The sequence below is a fragment of the Mus caroli genome, chromosome 9 (genome assembly GCF_900094665.2).
Source record: "Mus caroli chromosome 9, CAROLI_EIJ_v1.1, whole genome shotgun sequence".
NCBI lineage: Eukaryota > Metazoa > Chordata > Mammalia > Rodentia > Muridae > Mus > Mus caroli.
The window spans coordinates 74,696,376-74,705,366 of record NC_034578.1 but is presented as its reverse complement, the minus strand read 5'-3'; the positions used below and the strand labels follow the sequence as shown (position 1 = coordinate 74,705,366).

Genomic DNA, 8,991 nt, shown 5'->3' with positions numbered 1-8,991 from the left:
ATCCTGTCCATTCTTCTTTGTTGAACATTATTGAATAATTTTCTTCATCAAGCCCATAGCATGTATGAACAGAGAAATGGGTAGGCCTCTGTTCCTATGAGATTAGATTTTAGGGTTGAAATTTAACAAACCACTTTGGTAAGAATGAAAAATGTAACTACTTCCTGCACCTCAAGGATCAGAGGTAGTTTGTGGCTTCCTCCACTGGACGACTGGAAAGAAGGATCCTAGGAGAGGCGCAGAAGCTTGGCGAAGGGATGAAAAGTGGTGGGCAGAGCTGCAGGGCTGGATGAGGTGGACAGAGCTGAGGAGAAGAGCTGAGGGCTGTGGTGGGAAGACAGCTCTGGTAGGAAGAGCTGTGGGGATGGGTGTGACTGGAGAGATAAAATAATCGATTATTTCCAAGGGGAGAATTGTGCTTAGAAAGACTGGATGAAGGAGAATGGTAAAACTGAAACAGTAAGCAATTCAAACCAGAGACCCTGTAAGCATGCAAGTCACATCTGGGATGAGGGTGGCAATCTGCTTGTGTCATTCAGTGTATAATCTGCCCCTGGCACCTAGAATAGCAACAGAGGCACAGCTAACATTTGCTGAGTGGTGCACAAGTGAACGGGAAGAAGTCAGTGTGTCAAACGTGTCAGGACATTTGAAAGACCTTGGGGCTAAATAAAATCAGGATATCTGATGTATGATCCCAAGGGAGTAGAGACCCATGGGTTGAGAACCGCTGCTCTAAGAGAGAAGCCACTGGGCCTGTCTGTAAGAGATATTCTCCATCAGGTTATTTGTAGAGGGAAGACCCATCCTAAACACACGCAGTACTTCCTTCCCCATGGCAGCCAGATAAAGGAAGGCACGTCTCTTTCCCCCTGCTTGTTTCTCCGTGTCATTGGTGAGTTCTACTCTCTTGCAGACACTATTTGCTACATTCTTTCACTGATCGCAGAACCCAGCATCTTCAGGCTTCTAGTATCAGCTGAAGACCAATGGCTCTGAAGGAGTCCTACATGCCTTCAGGGCTGGGTTCTAATGATGCAGGCTCAGGAAATGCATGGCAGTGGGATTCTCAGCTTTTCCAGACTGCTCAGACTGTGTCACAGAAGCCAATGTAAGAAATCTATTTTTGTTTGGTATTCACTCTGTCAGTTCGCTCCCTCTAGAGAAGCCTGACACATCCACCAACAGCCTGTTCCTTCTGGTTCCTCTTTTACTGTCTCCATTCAAGAGAAGACAGGAAAGGGGTAGAAGCTGAGGTCAGCATGGAGGTGAACTCTGAGGGTGTGAGCCAGAAGACTGCCTGATGTTTATATGTGGGCTTCTACTTTTACAAGTCTGGTCAAGGATGCTCTCTCGAGTGGAGAGCATGCCACCGTGCTTCTCACCATGGTGACAATATTCTAAACCTTAGTAACTGTAAGCCAGCCCCACTTAAATGTCTTCCTTTAGAAGAGGGGTCATGGTGTCTCTTCACTGCAATAGAAACCCTAACTAAAATAGCACTGTTTGGTTTTGGACTCTGGGACAAGGGACTGAGGTGCACAATTTTACACACCAAAGCAGACCTGGCCTCAAGGTTCTCCCAGCATCCCTCAGTTCCTACCTGGCATGCCCTCACCCAACCCTGAACTCCCAAGACCAGAGGCTGGGCTACCCTTCCGGGAGAGGCTCTTCTCTATATAATCCAGACCTCTCTCTCCTCTCCTCTCCTCTCCTCTCCTCTCCTCTCCTCCTATCGCTCTCTGCGTGTGCATGCCCCTTTCTCTCTTTCTCTCCCGTCCCCTTTCTCGGCAGTGACTTCACTGGCCTTGGTCCTTGGGGCCAGTGAACTCGTCTGCCCAAGAGCAGCGTCCCAATAAACCTGCCTTTCATATAGTCTAATCTGGCTTAAATTGGCTCATTTTTGTACCTATCAAGCACTTCTTGTTTTGTTGTGGTGGACATTCCCTGTCCCCAGAACTAATGAAAACCCCAAACCAAAAGTGAATCAGCCGTGCAGAGAATTGAGAGCCCCAAAGCAACACCAAGGCAACCAGTTAACTTCTTACAGGGACCAAGGTGAGAAACCTGGCCTAGAAAGTACCTTAACGGATGGAAATTTTCCGAGGATGTGACTGAGATGTCAATCATGTGATTACTCCCAAAATGGGAAACAAAGGGTGCAGGGGAATACCAGAAACCTCCAATGCTGGGAAGTGAGAAAGCTAGCAGGCAGGGTAAGAGAAACGAAGATTCTTCTCCTATGGTCCCTTGATAGCCATGACAACAAATGAGCGTCTGAGAAGATGACTCCTGAAATGAGAGAAAAAACAGGAGCACTGATGTCTTGGTGCTGATTTGGTGGTGAGACCGTCCTAGAGACTGTGGGAGGGCCAGTGAGATGTGTATTTAAATGTGAGTGGGATGTGGACTCCCACCCTGTGGCTCCAGCCTACCACAGAGGGCCTGGCTGGAGATGAAGTGGTTCTGATCTGGGAATACCTTCAAATGACTTAGGTGGTCTTTTAGACTCCTCTAGGAACAACGCAGTCAAGGATTTGTAACAATCCACCAGTAGCCAAGAGGGGCCACTGTGATGATTTCCAAAGACTCTGCAGATGTGTCGTGGTGGGGGAGAAGTGGAGCCTCTCATCAAGACATCACTAACACAAGATAGGAATAGAAATCTAGGCTTCCTCTTCTGATAATAGGAAGGAGAAAAGATCTTAGAAGAGTAACAAAAAAACACCCCTACATAGCCCTCTTAGGGTACACACTCCAGCGTTAAGGAGATAAATCCCAAACAAAAGGGAAAAAAGAAACAGGAGAGGAAGACTGGGCCAATCTGTCATAGAATATGTTGATGATAAAAGCCACAGGAGTCAGCTGGAGAAGGGGGCCTGTGACCCTCTTTTCTCTGAAACAACAGCAAGGATGGTCTGCCTTCTAAATGGCTCCTCTTGGTCACCTTCCTCCTCTTGTACCAAGAGCCCAGTGCCAGCACCTGAACCACCAGCTCCAGCTCCATTTGTTTTTTTATTCTTTATTTGCCAGATTAGGAAGACAAAATAAAACTAAGGTAAAACCTTAAGCAAGGTCAGAAGGCTATCCAAAACCTTCGCTTCTCAACAGAAGAACTCCCCTCAACAGAGGTTCCCGTTTAGGGAACTTCTCTTACATGGGAGAGACAGAGGGGATCTGTGAGCACTCTTCATCAGTCCAGAGGTCCCAACTTTAAAGAGGCCGCTGAGGTCCCCGATAGAAGATCCATGGTGGTGAGTGGCTAGTTATTTGGATGGATTCTTAGGGTCTCAATCAATCCCTGGCCTAAGTTGATGTCGTTATTAAGCCTTTGTTTCCTCTGATGGAGAAACTGAGCTATAAGAAGAGCCGCCAAAGCTATTTGGGAAAGAATACATCTACCTGGATAGGTGACAGAGTTTAAAAAACAAACTCTTCCCCAGACAACAACCTGCACAGGGCAATAAGAACAAGATGCATGAAGGCCACATGTGGCTTCCTGGGAACCTGTTCATAAGCGGGATTAGAAAATCAGCAGCTCCGCCTGAGAATATCAAAACAGCAACAACAACAAAAGCTTTACTGTACAGCAGGGAAAGGAAGTTACAGAAGACTGAATGTTGGCAGGCTAGAAAGAAGATTGAACGGTGTTGTTTTTTTAAACAAACTATCAAACCTTTGATATTTTTCAATAAAGACTTGGGGACCAGATGCTGGGGTGAAAGCCTGCTGGCTCAGTGACACAGAGAAAGTTTCCAGCTGACCTTCCTCCTCAGCTGATGTCCCCAAAGAAAAAGGAAGGAAGTTCTCCTTCTCCATGTGGTCTCCAAAATCCCTCCAACTAAATGTCCCTCCCTTCTATTTCCTGTGAGTATTTCTATTTATCCTCCTGACTCCTCCTTACTCTGTTCCCCTCCCTCCCCACTGTGTTCACCCCCTGTCAACCAGTTGGTTGCTCTGCCTCTTGATTTATGGTTGACTTTATTTAGTTTTGTTTACAATAAGTAGAAAGCTCTGGGATTAAAAATGTGTGCTAGAGCTGAGCCACATCACAACTAGAAACAGGTTTTTCCCAGTAACTAACACAATCTCAGGTTTCGCAGTGTGATCCATACCCTGGAACAGAAGAGAGAAATGGAAAAGGGACACTTCAAGAGAGAACACCCTGTCTAAAAAGAAGGATAAAGAAAACTATCCCTCGTGACTTTTTAATGTGGATTAAAAAACATTAATGGATGTCTTTTGTTATCTAAAATCTCAATGACAGGGTTAACATGTAAATATTTTTGGTTCTCTGTGTACTTTTCTGCCCTATCTTGTTTACAAAATACACACTCTTGTTAGTGTACAAGCAATTCCATTAGCCTGCTCTCAGGGCCCTAGCAACAGCTTACTTATGTCATCATCTGTTGCATCACCTGCCGCCAGGTGCATCAGGTGTGTGCTACAGATAAAAAGGACCACCAGCCACTCCAGCTCTCTCTTTGTTCTCTGCGCATGTCTTCCTTTTCTCTGAGCCCCATCTCTGGTCCCTCTCTCTGCCCTCATGGCTCTTTCACGGCTCCTTGTCTGTCTGTCTGTCTTGTCTACATGTCCACTTGTCTGCCTCTATCCCTTCCCCAGGTCCTTACTTCTCTCCCTCTCCCAATAAGTCTCTTTTAAACCAGATCTGTTGCATGGAATAACTTCTCAGGGGCATACCTTGGCAAGGACCCCTTGCTGCATTATATTTCAGAGCATTGGAGTTGTGACCTCAGAGAGACTCTCCTGGTGTTTAAACATGCTGGGATCCCACCTGTCCGGTACAGCTTTCACAGATCTGCTTTCTGCTTCACCAGTCATTAGGCATTCCATCCAACCCTGACAGTTGGTGAGTTCTCTCTCATACTCTACTTAAATGTTTCTCTGATTCTGACCATTTCCCTGGATGAGGCTTTGTTCTTTCAGCATGATTTCTCGACCTCTTGGCTATTCTTGAAAATCCTGGTACCAGGTCAACCATGTCTGCTCAGGCTTAGCCTTGGCTCCTGTTCACTGGATGATAACTCATGCCTTCTCAGGTTGGTCTCTCCCTGCGTCCCTGGGATGCCTCTGACCCAGGCCTGGGACTCTTCTCATTCATGGAACTATGTCTTCATAACTTCTAGACCTAGCTTCTAAACTTTGGAATCTGGCCTCCATATCCTACCGGGGGAACGTGAAAAAAATTCTCCTTTCTTTACTCCTTTTTCCTTGCTCCAAGCCCTGCTTGCTTCTGTCTGATCTTCTTCCCTATACTGAGTAAATGTTTCACCTTTAAGTTTGCAACAACTGGGAGTTGGAGCTGGGTAGGAGCAGAAACTGCAGCACTCCCAACACATACCCTTCTGCTACAGCATCCGCTTCTAGAAGCACTCCAGAGATCTGTGAATTTGATTACAAATGCTAGAGACTGATCATTAAGCCATTGTGTCCTCCTCGTGGCTCTCAGCCGGCTTCTTTGGGCTACATGCACTTCCCCATTCCTGGATTTCTGCAGCCAGCCAGAGGTAAGCTAAGCACACACTCTCTCTTTCTTCCTTCCTTTATGGGCTCAGATTTTATTTGCAAAAACTTGGCCCCATTCACAAGGCAGAACCTGGCACACCTTCTTTCCAAATTCTCCCTGCTGTGAACAAATAATTCTCCAATATATCTAAACTTACTCCGCTCTACACTTTAGGTTCCTCACTCTTAAAATCTTTTATCTCTGATTTCTTTGCATTCTCCCTGCCCCCGGGGGCCTAAAATAAAAGAAGATAGGTTGTAAACTCTTATCTAAGGATTTGTAAATTGCCCATTGGGTATGGTTTATACTTTATATAGTCAACAACAACAGGCTTGGTAATGTGATTTGTTCTATTTCCCAGGCTCTGAGACAACAGAATAAAAGAAAAGCCATGTGAAATATCAAATGGAGAGAAGGTTGTCTTGTAACTTCTAACAGGAAAAAAAATCGTAATTAAAAATTAATTTGCTACAATGTGCCAAGGGTATAATTTCCATCAGTGTTTAGGGAAGTAAAATGAGAAATAGTAATTTAGTAATGAGAGTTAAGAAGGATAGAGTACGAGCTTAAAGGGATAAAAAGAGAAAAGATTATTCAGACGAGGATGAGTTTTATATAAGAATTTGTCCCAAGAAGGAAAAATAAAAGGTGAAGACCAAACCATGAAGGCTTTAAGTCACGCTGCAGAAAGTCTAAGTCATCCATGGTTTGCGGAAGATGGAACCCAGGTGATGTGTGTTTGAATATTGAAATTCCTAAGGTGTGATCAGGAATCTTGGTTGTCACCATAGTAACACCTGGGAAGAGGAAACCTCAGTTGAGGAATTGACTTCATCACATTGGCCTGGGACATGTCTGTTGGAGCATTTTTGTGATGGCTAATTGATGTAGGAGGGTCTGGCCCACTGGGGGCGGTGCCGTTCCTGGGCTTGCATACGAAGGGCAACTAATGAAAGTCTCAGTCCTGAGAAGTCACAGTACCAGAAGGTGCTGTGTAAACTGCCAAAGGTGAAAAACTTCCAGTAATCCTACCCAGTTGTGGTACCTGGGAACCATGACAATGACCAGCACAGCAAGCTGCTCCCTACGGTGCCATAGTGGTCCTCATATCTTGACAGTAACCAATAGCTCTCTAATTGGACTTAAGACTCACTCAACAGGAGAAAGAGGACAGGACTCATGACTAGTCCTGGAAACTTAGCCAACTACCTGGGGTTAGTGAGGCCATGACTTTAGAGAACCTACGACGACCACAATGAGGATGACGACTACAACGATGACGACGATGTTATTAGAGTAAAGTAATTCCTATTTGCATTCTAAATACTTAGTCTTTTACCTACAGATGAATGTAGATCAACCCCATCAGAAAATTTCTCTTTGTAGCAGAAACCATTACAGAAAACTGGAACTGGTCGAAATGCAGAAAATGAATGATCATGGGTGCCTGGCCCCAGTAGACATATATACACCACAGCTCCTGCATTCAAGGCTCAGGACACAGTGAAGAAGATGTGCAGAAAGGCTGTCTGAAGCAGAACAAAAGGAAGCCTGCATTGTGTGTGTGTTGTGGGGTATTCACCAGAGAAGACTGCTCAGACATGAGTTTAAGCCAATAGAAAGTCTGTGTTACCTGGTCAGTGATCACACTGGGTGTTTGGGATCCCAGTGCAGTTCCAACCTTTTCTCAGGTTTAGTTTTTCAGCAAAAACTCCCTATATTTTGGGTTGACATACTTACGTTAATATGAATAGTTAGCTAGATGCTGAACTACAGAAACCAAAAAGCAAGGTTAGTACATTTAGAGGCTCCCAGACTTTGATAGATTAGGTCTTTGTCTTCTTATTTTGGCAGGTGGTGCTGTCTGCATGCTGTGTTTTATGTCCTGAAAGGTCCTTCCATCATAGATTCAGTTGTGGGTGGTCTCTGCCAATACCATGGCCAGCAGAGTGTTAATCTGCAAGAGGAAAGAAGGGAGTCTGGTTCAATATGACTCCATGGCTAGTGTTGGTTCAAACTTTGAGAGTTTGACACCATGTAGTTTATGCAAGTATAACACAATTTGGGAAAAAGTTTCCAGTTAATAATTAACTTAATTCTGTGTACACAGTAACGCTTAAGACATGACTACATTAAAATTCTTTGTAAAATACATGTGATATAAAGATGGGTTCTATAGGTTGACTGAGAAAACGTAGCTCATGATAAGGGTCTGGGGGAGGATCCAATGTGGTCTAGGTCACATACTGCAAAGGTTACCAGGCTATTAACCACCTCCATTTCCATCCTTCTGGGCAGAAAACAGCTCTATTGAATTGTCTATTGAAGAGACAATTCTGCATGTTTAACACACCTGGTTTCCCTAATGCATGTCTGTAAGCACAAGGACCTTTGTGTCTCCCATGCTGTGAAACAGTCTCCCCAAGAAATGCTGCATTAAACAAGATGGGAGCAATGACAGGGCCAACAGACATGCTAACAGGAAGGGGAGGAAAGCTCACAGGCGTACCCTGGACAAAGAACTCCAGGCAATGAGTCGTGGAGTTTGAGAACTCAGAAAGGACACCTGGACTCTATTGAGATTTTAATCAACCGAATTTAAGTTGCAACTCACCACAGTTTTCTTGGTAGGATTTGGGACTGTAGGCCTGGCTGGAGCCAGATTGGGGGTTTTAAAGGCAAAAGCCACAGTTCATTCCTATGGACATGCACTTCTGTAGGTGAAATTCCTGCAGACATAATCCTTCAACAGACTTGAGATAACACCTCTGGTCTTTTGCCTTCCTGGAATGCCTGGAATGTTTTAAGAGACTCAAGTTGTTGACAGGACTGGTCTTTAGGATGTGTCTTAGTCAGGGTTTCTATTCCTGCACAAACATTATGACCAAGAAGCAAGTTGGGGAGGAAAGGGTTTTTTCAGCTTACACTTCCATCCTGCTGTTCATCACCAAGGAAGTCAGGACTGGAACTCAAGCAGGTCAAGAAGCAGGAGCTGATGCAGAGGCTCTGGAGGGATGGTCTTTACTGGCTTGCTTCCCCTGGCTTGCTCAGCCTGCTGTCTTATAGAACCAAGACTACCAGCCCAGAGATGGCACGACCCACAAGGGGACCTCCCCCCTTGATCACTAATTTAGAAAATGCCTTACAGTTGGATCTCATGGAGGCATTTCCCCAACTGAAGCTCCTTTCTCTGTGATAACTCCAGCCTGTGTCAAGTTGACACAAAACTCGCCAGTACAGGATGGTTGCTTTGATAAAACAAACCAGAATAGAACAGAACAAAACAAAACCCCAGTCCTTTCAGCTGCTGAATGGGAGTATTAGTGTTCCCTAATGGGTTATCCAATGCCAAGTAGTCAGCTTCAGAATCGCACACATACAAGCAACATTAAATAGGCCTGATAGGTTATATTTATTTATTCATCAAGTTTTACATGGTTGGAATTTAGAAAATTTGGAATACA

The 8,991-nt window shown here is 44.8% G+C and overlaps 1 long non-coding RNA gene across 1 annotated transcript; it reads left to right on the top strand.

Annotated features, from left to right (window-relative positions):
- The first annotated feature begins 4,707 nt into the window (after window positions 1–4,707).
- On the top strand, window positions 4,708–5,966 carry LOC115031901. The gene is made up of 3 exons (XR_003837538.1): window positions 4,708–4,870; window positions 5,376–5,528; window positions 5,889–5,966. It is a non-coding gene; the product is annotated as an uncharacterized LOC115031901 (long non-coding RNA).
- The last annotated feature ends 3,025 nt before the right edge of the window (window positions 5,967–8,991 follow it).